The following is a 12660-nucleotide window of genomic DNA, read 5'->3' on the forward strand; positions in this document are numbered from 1 at the left end:
CACACAAAAAAATGTTACTCTTAAGGTGTGACACCTGGAGATCCACATGTACAGTGACCAGCTTTCATTGGCCAAAGACAACGAAGGACTCATGAAGTGGAAACAGGAGGCTGACTATGTTGAGAATACGAAGGTTGAATGGGACTTAAGCTCATTGGCAAAGATCATAAGAAGATGCTAGTTTGAATGACAACTCAGCGACTCTCACTGGGAGAACAGAAGCCTGTGGGCTTTCACTGCCATGTTAGATTCACTGTTTGTAACATGCATATATTTTCTTTAAGTAAATAATAAAAATATTCACATTGGGAAATGCAAAGAAAAAAAGAAAATAAGAATTAAGGTAATCTTGACACCCAGTATTAAAATATATATTCCGATATATAATTATACACATATATTCCAATGTATAATTATATATATAATACACAAATAAATATATTTATTTGTGTTTATATAGATATGTATATGTAATCATATTTATCAGTATGTTCTCATATATTTATTCATATATATCTGTGTATATACATATATATCTTCTTCATTGGAGAATACATGTGTAATTTTTATAATCTTGGAGCAGACTGTACAAAAATTTTTATAATATTGCTTATTCACTCAGTTATATTTATTTCTTATCTTAATTTTGTGTTAAAAACATTGATATGCTCTTACATTACTTATGAATAACAATTGAGACTCTTGCCTTATCAAAGGAGAGGTTCTGCTTTCTGAATAACAGCCAAGCTTATACATTCTCGTGTTGCTATAGTTCTTTTAAATTTTCTTGCATTTCATCCTTTTTTTTTCTTATTATATCATCTTTGATAGTTGGATTGATTATGCCAATTGGTTATAACCTAAAATCAGACTCACATTCATATCTAACAACTGAAAAATCAGGCATTTGCTAACTTTAGGCTTAATGCAATTGCAGACGTAGGGATGTGTTCAGAGGACAGCTGGGGAATACGTGAGGATCACTCAGAATGCAGCAGCTTCCATGGTGAAAATGTTGCCCAGGTCTGAGGTCTTTCTCTATTATCAGCACTTCATGGTATGCCTTTGCATTGTCCAGGCTTATACAACAACTTCTGAAATAACAGATTAATCTACACACATTACCTACTTATAGGATGCTGGTCTAAGCCCAAGATGACAGCCGGAGGAACACCTGGTTCAGGCATCCCCCTCTTTGGAATGTCCTCTGCATTGAACCCATGGGCTCTTTAGACATCTCCTGGACAACAACTTCACAATAAATTGCATGCTACCTTTCTTTCTCTTTTCCAATGATTTGAATATTTTATGTTCATGCTTTATTCTACTACTTCTTCATAATCTTATGTTAGACTCTTTCTCTCTAATTACTAGTTTAAAGAAGAAAACAGTATCTTTAAAGATCACATGTATAAAGTGAAGTCTTAAATTGCATTTACTTTCTCTTTCATTTCTTACATAAAACTAGTGTTTTAAAGTAATCTAGTTTTTCAATCTATATTTTAGTGTTGCTGTTGAGATATTTATTATTATTTTATTTATTAATATTAGGTTATTTTGACTTATGCATTGTTAAAAAGCATTTTATGTCTTTGCTTAGATTTAGGTACCTTCTGTTATCTAATGTATCTCTCATGACTGATATTTCTATCTTACCACATCTTTCCAATTTGGGAAGTTCATATCTGACTCACCTATCAATCAGCTTCAGTGCAAGTTCAGATATATATGTGAGTAGGTGAGAATAAGTTTTTCTAGAACATTGATATGTAGTTTTTCTTTCTTATTTTTCTTACTCATAGCAACTTGGCTTGCCTTAGAAACATTTTGGTAATAACCCACACTACACAAACCTCTGCAGGTGTTACTTCATTGCGTTTCAGTCATTTTCTGTTGAAATATAGAACTCTTCTGCCTTTTAAAAATGTATTTGTTGATTTATGTCTGAGTGCATATGGGATTTACTTGTTTAAGTAAACTTAAAATTCAACAAGTTTGGGCTTTGTTAATTTACTGGTTAGTAAGCAAGTTAATTTTACGTCTGGATCATGAGGCCTTGGGAGGACACTTATCTCTCTTATTTCTTTCTCCTCCTGATGATCTGTCTGCCCTTTACTGAGATAGTACTCATTTTCACAAGAGACCGTTTCATCATCTTCTATTTTATGTTTTCTTTATAATTTTCCTTATAATTTTTATAGACCTAATACCTTTCATTTCATCGATTTGGTTTTTATAAAAACATATCTTCTATTCTCTGCCTTGTCTACAGTTTAAGTTGGAGGTGATATTTTTGATCCCATGAAAGTTATTATTTTAGTCCCTGAATAAGAATTAACAGAGACTTTTTAATATGTTTTTTGCTTGCTTATTTCTAGGCAGAATATAACCAATAATTTTGCTTGGATTCTGTGTAACTTTCTTGGCCAACTCTCTAGTTTTCCTCCTGTTTTTGTAAGACATGGCATTCTGTGCCACCACACTCACAGCTGTCTAAAGAAGGGAACATGTCTCTCTTAGTCACTCTTCCATCTTCAACCTCTATAACAGTGTATGACAAAACAGTATAATTCTTATAAATGTTGACTTATAAAAAGCACAGGAAGAGTGCCACCATGATATCATTACCCTGTGTGGTTTATGGCACACACTTAGGATTTGGACCAAGTGTTCATAACAAGTGAGCTGGAAACACAGAATTCATGTGCAAGTTGTCTCTGATAGAAAAAATGAGGCCCTGACCAATAAAGAAAAGATCATTAGGTTGTGACCATGATTGCCGAACAACAAATAAATAAATAATCAACTCTGCTAGTCACTATTTTTCTAATATATGATGTTGTCCAACAGACACAACTGTAGTTTTACATTTCAGTGTGCACAGTGCACAAACGAGTTCCAGGAACTACAAAATCATAATATTTTCAGAGGTATATTAGATACTAATAAATTAATATAGAAAAATAAATATTTACTACTTTGAACTGTTTAAAATCCTGGAATTAATAAGATGATATGAGTTTCATTTGAAATAACATATATATCTATACATAATATGACAAAAACTGAGTCTAATTTCTGGATTTTTATGAGATTTATAGACCAGATTTATGAAAATGCAATTAATTCCAGCATATCTTTAATCTTAATATATTTTTCTCCCTGAATAGTCTGATAAAACCCATGAAAGTAATATTAGTTCTTGCAAGAGCAAATATTTGAGGGAATTATTAATATTAAATAAAATACATTTTCCAAGTGTGTCATCTAGACATGTAATCTAGAGAATAACATTAGATTTAATATTCGCTAGCCCAATCTCTGTAGGCATTATTGATCAAATCTCTATGTGGGATATTATATTAGTGAACTTGATGAGATGATAGGCTGGGTTTTTCATGTTGCATCTGATATTGTAGTGATTTTATTATAACTTGATGAAATATATTCCATGGTTAGTTCAGTTGATTAATGCATTGTACTCATGACGTTTCATTTGAGTTTAATTTGCTTGTAAGGGTTCTTCATTTAATTGTCTGCAATGGCCTACTAATTTCAACTAATCCATCAAATATAGAAACACCCAATAGCAACTGGATAAATTAGAGAAAGGGTGATTTAGGCAAGTTACCAGGAGTAACATCATCTGGCCAAATGTCTCATGAAAGCATCATAAGAGTATTCCCTGTATTTTAGTGAATTCGTTATTTATGTTCTTGAGACTTCCATTAAATACAATTATGTAAATGTGCATGTCAATTTATTCATTTTTAGAAATTACAAATTGGGAAGTTTAACTGGTTACCAACTTTGTAGTAACCTGACCAATGTAGTCAATACACAGAGAGACATGTAATCATATGTTTGCTTGGTGAGTACGAATTCTAAGCAAGAAAGTTTATGTTTACATGACTTAAAGATTTATAATATCACATTATAAAAATCTGTTATAATTATGTCTTTAATATGGATATTGAAGAAGAGGAGATACTGGTATCTGATTTTCAAGAGCAGCATCTTCCTAAGGGGGTGCTTTTGTGGATTGCTTCTATAACAATTATTTTGTTTTCTAAGTTGACAATATCTTTGCTTCTTACTGGCCTATTATTTTTCTATATTTTTCTGTTAGATGATATACTAGTCTTGCTCTGGCCTCTAAATTACTCTCTTTTCATAAGCATAAATATTTATTACTCAATTACTTGTATGCTCCGTTGTTCAATTGGCAGGATGCCATAATTTCCTTATTTCCAAACTATTGGGTTGTATATGTGCATACAAATCCTTATAAACTGGGGAGAGGGAGGCAACTGTCACTTCTTCAATCTACATCCATCCACATGACTGCAGAGACCAATCTTTTACAATACGGAGGTTTGTTTGGTAAATTCACCATTATATATTGGGAAATTCTTTGTAAGCTTTACATACTTATAACATGAATAGATTTTATTCATTTACTCAATGGTCACATATTTGTTGCACCTCAGAATTTGTATGAGATAAATATTGAACAGTAATAGAAAAATTAATGCTTTTAAATGTCTTCCTTCAAAATTTTTTTTGGTTATGGATTTGAAAATCAACATTCATAAATAGTTTTATTCTCTGAAAATTTCAGTAAAGGTTAAGTGTAAACATGAACAAAAACACAAGAGAAAATCCAACCCTTGACCACCTTATTATTTTCTCATTTCTAAATGCAAACACTCTTTGCTACAATAAATTATGTCTGAATGTTTTCCAATGTCTTCGTTTATGAACGTGACACAAAGGGTAATTTACAGTATTCAGTTACCCTAGTGCAAATTCTCTGAACTTTTATAAACAACACTTTTTTTAGTTAAAACATCAAATGTTTGTTGAATTCACTCAAAGCTTATATATAGATATAAACACAAAGTTTATGTATATTTACTCAAAGTTTATACATATATAAATATATACTACATATATGTAGTGTAATATTGTTAAAACCTGTTTCTTTGTTTTGTTATATTACGGGTCAAAGTTCTCTTTCTCGAGTGCAGCATTGCCTTTCAAAGAGTGGCATATTTACTCTGGGGAAAGAGCCCAGAAGCTCTTCCAGCCCTTAGTTTGAAGTTTATCTAAAATGAAGTCACGGGTCCTTAATACTCCTGGAATCTTTCTTTACCCAACTGTATGTTCCTCACATCTCTCCAGCACCATGGCTCAGCACACACCCTCCAATGTTCTTTTAGCTTTCCCTGTGGGAATCCATGCTGTGTCACCCATGCACTAGCCACCCTACATTGCATCCCTTCAGGAGCTGTTATGGGGGTAAAGGATTCTCTATGGCTCTACTGTTTGCATCCTAAATTATATTTTTACTACTTATAACTACCTAGCATCAGAATATGCAGGCAGTTAAAAACAGAAAAATTTTATAGAATCGTACCCACATAGCAACATTCTGTCTCTTTCTGTCTCATTCTCTCTGTCTGTATTATCTATCTTTCTGTCTGTGTGTGTGCATGTGTGTAGGTATGGAAAGAGGGAATTTGTACTCTCAGCTTTAGAGTATTATTCAAATATTAGGAGTCATTCAAAGTATTCCAGTATTTACTCAAATACTGATTGAATTGAATGGATGTCAATTTATGTATCGTTATACATTTTCAGGATACTTTGATAATTCAGACAGTTGAGGCAAACCCCAAAACAAGCCTATTAGATCCAGAAATGAATAAAGATTGAAGAAGGCAAGTAGATGATGTCAAGAGGGCGAGTCCTCTAACACGTGTATATGACTTGAGAAATGGTTCTGGGTCACTAGGAATATTGGTGAAGACAAAGCAAGACTCCAAAGTTGAAAGAATTGATATACCCTGCTTGTTATCAAACAGGGATTCATTCTTCAGAAATGTGAGGATGAATCCTTAGAGTACAATGTGATGCTCTTCCCTAAAGTCAAAAGAGAAATGGGCACCAAGAACGATTGAGGACAAGCAGTGCGATAAAACTCTATGACGCTCTTTGAACTTAGTATACTGAAATCAGTCTTGAGCACTTTTGTCAGCCAGCAGTTAACGAAGCAGATAGGAATACAGGGTGGCAGTCTTCCCACAACTTGCTACATGACCTTCAAGAAGTTAGATAATCATATCATAGCTTTAGTTCTTCACTTTATTTTTTTAAATAATAGGCTATATTTTAGCAGTTTTAGTTTTACGGAAAAATGTAGCAGAATGTACAAAAAGTTCCCATGTACACCCTTAACCCCACGGCTTCCCCTATCATTAACATCTTGCATTAGTGTAGAACATTTTTACAATTGGCAACCTTACATTTATATATCATTTTTAAACAGGAGTTCATATCTTACATGAGGATTCACTCCTGTGTTGTAAAAGTCTTCGGGTTTTGCCAAATGCTGTATTGTCACTTTAATATCATACAGAATATTTTCCTTGCCCTGAGAAGCCTTGTGCTCCACCTATTCATCCTTCCCACTCTCCCCAGAGTCTCTGACAACCACAGAACACCCCATAGCTGTCTGCAGAGTTTTGCTTTTCTAGAGTGCCTTATAGTTGGGCTCATACAGTGTTTAACTGTTTCAGGCAGCTATTTTTACTTAGCAATATGTATTTAAAGTTTCTCCATTTCTTTTCATGACTTGATAACTCATGTTATTTTATTACTGAGTAATATTCTATTGTATGTTTATACCACAAATTGCATATTCGTTCATGTTATAAAGGGCAAACCTGTTGGCTGCTTCCAGTTTTTGGCAACGATGAATAAAGCCACTATAAATATTCATGTGAGAGGTTTTCTGTGGACCTACATCTTCAATGCATTCAGGTAAATACTTGAGTGCTGTGCTTGGTTGTATGGTATGAGTACACTTAAATTTGTAAGAAACTGCCAAACTTCTTCAAATATGGTTGTACCTTACTCTAATCCGAACCAGCAACGAATAAGAGATTTTTGTTGCTTCCAATCCTTGTCAGAATTCCATGTTCAGTATTTTGGTTTTTAGCAATTTTAATAGTTGTGTAGTGATATCTTGTTTAATTTGCAATTTCCTAAGAACATATAATGTTAAACATCTTTTTATGTGCTCACTTTTGATTTATACACCTTTTTGGTGAGAATTATGTTAAGAGCTTTTGCCCACTTTTTCATAGTTTTGTTTGTTTTTCTACTGTTGAATGTTGAGTCCTTTGTACATTTTGCATACAGGTCCTTTAGATAGGAGTTTTGCAAACATTTTCTCCCCATCTGTGCCTTATAATTTCATTCTCTTAAGACTGTCTTTCACAGAGTTAAAGGTTTCAATCTTAAAGTCCACTGTATTCATGTTTTATTCTTTCAAAAATTGTGCTTTTGATATTGTATCTAAAAAATTATTGCTAAGTCAGGCTAATCTAGGCTAATTTTTTCTTTGCTATCTCTCTAGAAGTGTTACAGTTTTGCATTTTACATTTAATTTTATGATTCTTTTGTGGCTAATCTTTATGAAACCTATAAGGTCATTGTATCGATCTTTTTTTCTCTCGCGCGTGGATATCCAATTTTTCCATCATAAAAACACTCTTCTTTGTTCATTCAATTCTTTTCTTCTTTGTCAAAAATCAGTTGGGTACTTTTGTATGTGTCTATTTTTGGCCCCTGTTCTGTTTATTGATTTTGAAAGAACACAAACACATCACAGCCTTGAGCACATCACATCCCCCCATATGCCTCCACTTCCTGAGCCCGACACAAACACATCACAGCCTTGAGCACATCACACCCCCCCATATGCCTCCACTTCCTGGGCCCGACACAAACACATCACAGCCTTGAGCACATCACATCCCCCCATATGCCTCCACTTCCTGGGCCCGACACAAACACATCACAGCCTTGAGCAATGCCTCCACTTCCTGAGCCCAACACAAACACATCACAGCCTTGAGCAATGCCTCCACTTCCTGGGCCCGACACAAACACATCACAGCCTTGAGCACATCACATCCCCCCATATGCCTCCACTTCCTGGGCCCGACACAAACACATCACAGCCTTGAGCACATCACATCCCCCCATATGCCTCCACTTCCTGAGCCCGACACAAACACATCACAGCCTTGAGCAATGCCTCCACTTCCTGGGCCCGACACAAACACATCACAGCCTTGAGCACATCACACCCCCCCATATGCCTCCACTTCCTGAGCCCGACACAAACACATCACAGCCTTGAGCAATGCCTCCACTTCCTGGGCCCGACACAAACACATCACAGCCTTGAGTACAACCGTTTGTAAAAGCGCAGGAACTGATAAGAAAGCTGCTAAAAGTATAATTTAAAATGTAAACCAATTGTAATGCTGTAGCCTAGAGAAATGCCTTGTTCCTCTGTAACCTGACAAGTCCTGTTTACCTCGAGCTATAAAAAGCGAGCGCACGCATTGTTCCGGGACCTCTTGTATGTTGTGGAAAGGAGGGACCAAGTTCGAACTTGCATTAAAGATTCTTGCCGCTTGGCTTTGACTCTGGACTCTGGTGGACTTCTTCGGGGAACAAGCGGTCTGGGCATAACAATTTATTTATCTATTCTTTAAAAAAAAAAAAAAAACACTCTCATTATTACTGTTGCTAAAGTAGGATAGTTTGTTTTTTTGACTTTACTGTTTTTCAGTATTATGTTGGCTATTCTGTATCTTTTGCCTCTCTCTATGGACTTTAGAATCAGTTTATTCATATCCAGAGAATAACCTTTTGGGATTTTGATTTAGATTAAAATGAATCTATAGATCAAGCAGGTAAGAACTGACATTTTAACACTGATTCTCCCTATCATAGGGAGAGATATCCCTAAAATAGAATATATCTCCATTTCTTAATTTTCTTTAATCTATTTCCTCAGTTTTGTAGTTTTCCTCATATTGATCTTGTTCACACTTTGTTCAATCTATAAGTATTAATTTTCCTTTTTAATATCTTTTTTCTTTCTTTAAATTTTGTTTTTGTTTTTCTTTTCTCTCTTTTTATCTTTTTTTTCTTTTTGGTGTTGTGTTATTAATTGCAAGTTCCAATTGTTCACTGCCATTTAGGAAGTTTCAATTATTTATTGTCATGTAGGAAAATATGATACTTCTGTATGTTTACCCTGTATCTCACAGTCTTGCTCTACTGGCTTACTAGTTCCAGAAATTTATTTCCGTTGGTTCTTTGGTGTTTTCTATATAAACAATTGTGTCATCTATAAAAAGACAGTTTAATTCCTCCATAACATTTACCTTTTATTTCTTTCTTTTCTCTTATTGCGTTAGCTAGGACTTCCATTATGATATTGAATAAAAGTGGTGTGAGCAGACACACTATTATAAAAATTATTATATTAGATTTATATAATTATAATTACATATATATTTCTGATATAATAATTATGAATATTATAATAGATGATGTGTTTAGAGTGTTAATTACATTGTTGGGAATGCAGTTAACAGTCAATAAACTGTATTCTTTGTAATAAAAAGCTATTATAGCATTGTCTGCTGATACGACTTATGTTGGTACTTAATTTCTTCAATCTCATTTTCTTCAACTTGGCATAAGAGTTCAGAGTGTTTAGTGTGGAGGCAGACAGACAAATGTCTTCTTGTATTCAAGACTTACCTATTACTAGCTAGTAACTAATCACTAACTTGATCGATGTATTCTCTCTAAATATCAGTTTGTCATCAAAAGTAGAAATAATAATAGTTACAGTCTAAGGGCTGTTGTGATGATTACAGTGTTAAATGAGATAGCCCAGGTGAGAGACTCAGCACACCAGAAGTTCACAGGAAGGGCTCATGACAAGTAAGCTGCCATCATTTTTTCTACTCTAGGATGAGCAACCCTGGGGAGAACTTTTCCGAGGTTGCCTCTTGTATTGAGATTTTGTCATTTCTCCTTTGACTAAGGACAGGTGTCAAAACATAGAACTGTGTGTGGTGATTGGTTTCATTGAATACATGTGGACCCCGGTAGGAAGTAGAGAAGAAAGGTAAAACAAAAACTCCACCACGGACTATGCAAAAACTGTACAGAGCAGGGATACGATACCAATGTTTTTGTTTTTATCTTATCTAAACCAGAAAAGAAAGGCCTAAGGATATTGGCCATAGGTTTTTAATGTTCTCTCATTTCACACTTCCATACAATCACACTGTCTTTAAATTCTGTGCACCCCTAGGCTCCACATAAATGTAAATGGATTCTGATAATGATGATGACTGAGATTATCACACTCTTATTTCAAGGGCAGGAGAAAATGAGTCTTTGTTTATTAAGAATACAAAGTATGGCTGTTTTTCTTTGAGAAAAATGGCAACATCACCACTGCATATCTGCGTTTTGTTAAAACAGAAGGCTGAAATACTGGAGAGTCCTATGTACTATGTCCCTGTATTCCTGCCAGCCACCCTATGTTCTCTTTCATCACCAGGTCATATTTTAAAATTCTTTTTGGTTATACTGAGGTACTGTTACATTTTATAGAACATCTTTACTGTAAGTAACACTGTATAATATGGATTAAAAAATAAAAAAAGTTTGGAATTGAATCAAACATGCATGAGATGTGAGGCCTGGCAAATTTAATTTTTTGTAATTTTAGATTTGTCAAAATCCAAACATCTAGACAAATAAAACAATCTTCTTTTGGGGGAGCACAGTGCTGAGACGATCTCACCCCTCAGTTCACAGTATCATTTTACCATAAATTCATATAGTGTCCCTGCTTTCCATTCTTTGTTACCCACCATGGTTCCATTGCCCTTTCTTTATTGCCATCCACTCTTGTGGATGTGTGTTAAATGTGGGTAATTCCAACTCAGCTTCCATATTTGTTTTCATATATGTTCATCCACTTAGAATGCATAGTGATGTTTTATGTGTTTCAAGTTTGCATTCATTGTCCTACTTTGTGGATGTCATTTTCTCTTATTTTTCATTCAACATAATGTTTTTAACAGTACTCATTTAGTTATCTGTGGCCTTAGTTCTTTCTGCTGAATGATATCACAGTCTATGCATTTACCACATTTTACTTGTTCTTTCACTTTAATAAAAGCACATAGCTTTCCAAAAAGTTTTTCCTCAACAAATCGCACCATGGTAAGTATCTTGCTACATGACAATGCATCTGTGAACAAAGGTCTATGTAGGGTTAAACCTCATGATACTTGTGTGTGTTTATGTAAAGGCAGTGAACATGTGGAATAGATGGATACACTAAATTCAGGATATGTTTACATGAGATAAGAAATGGAGAGAAATTTAACTGATAGAAGGAACAGAGAAGACTACAACATGTCTAAAAATGTTTTAACTTTAATAAAAACACCTGAAACAAAATGGTACAATGTGATCAAGAAGAAATTCTTAAAAATAGGCACATGAACTTTTGGTATATTATTCTAGGTGTTTTTATATATTTTTAAAGGTAGATTCAATTCTGTTGACAGAATTCAGAATCTATTAGGAGACATAGCAAAAAAATTACATCATAAAATATGACAGTAAGTCCTACAGTTGAAATGTGTCCAACGTATATTGCTTATGTGCATGAGAAAGGTAGGCGCAGAGGCCCTAAAACAAAATACATGAGTGAAAATATGCTTCCAAATATTGCTGTATTGACGTGAATCTTGGGTGGTTGAGTCCTATTGTGCTACTTATATGGGGAAAATTCAAGGCAAAGGTAACAAATTGTGAAAAGTATGGAATTTTGCAGTTTTTAGCAAACATTTGGAAAATATTTTATGTGTGTGGAGCAAAATTTTTATGACATGATAGAAACGGGATGAAATTGAAAGTTCAACCCAGAAAAGTCCTGCCACGTCGTGCCAGCCAACGGTAAGGCTAATAGACTTATTTTTACTCTGTGGGCCAACTGAAGGAGTGTGATGGTAAGAGAGAGATAATTCTCTTGTGTCAGAAAACTCTTAAAAATTCTCATCTCTCAGATCAAGATACTGGGCAATAACCTTTTAACAAAATTGACTTTCACTGGAAAAGTGTGTTCTTGTTCTGTACTCGTTAATCTTGGTATAGCATGTCCAAAGTGCTGGGCCTTCCTGGCCCTGAAAGAAAACTAGTGAACAGGAAGGGAAACAGGCCCTCTTCAGCTAAGCATGACATGTAGGTCTCTGCGCTGAGAAATTCTTGACACTTTCTCCTGTGAGAGTAAGAAAACCTGACACAGTGTTTCAAAGGAGAGAGAAAATACCCATGTCATTATCTTATTCATCTGCACTGGATATACATGGGGAAGATCAGGTCATACCTTTGCAGCTTATACATCAGTGAGGCCTTTCTGACCACCCTTCGTACTATGAGTCTTCACTGTTGAAAACTTTCTGCTAAAGTAGAAAAAAATCTCATCCCTTAACGATGGGAGGACACTGAGTATAATATTTCCTAATTGTTTATATCTTGAGTAAAACATAAAATGAATTTCTTGGGATAAAATAAGTATTGGAGTTGGGTGTGGTGGCACGTTCTTGTTGCCCCAGCTACTCGGGTGGCCTAAACAGGAGGATCACTTGGGCCCAGGAGTTCGAGGTTGTAATGAGTTATGATCCTGCCACTGTACACCAGCCTGGGTGACAGAGTGAGATCCTCTCTCTAAAAATAAAATTAAATAAATACTAAATA

This window comes from Rhinopithecus roxellana, chromosome 6 (assembly GCF_007565055.1).
Source record: "Rhinopithecus roxellana isolate Shanxi Qingling chromosome 6, ASM756505v1, whole genome shotgun sequence".
Classification (NCBI taxonomy): domain Eukaryota; kingdom Metazoa; phylum Chordata; class Mammalia; order Primates; family Cercopithecidae; genus Rhinopithecus; species Rhinopithecus roxellana.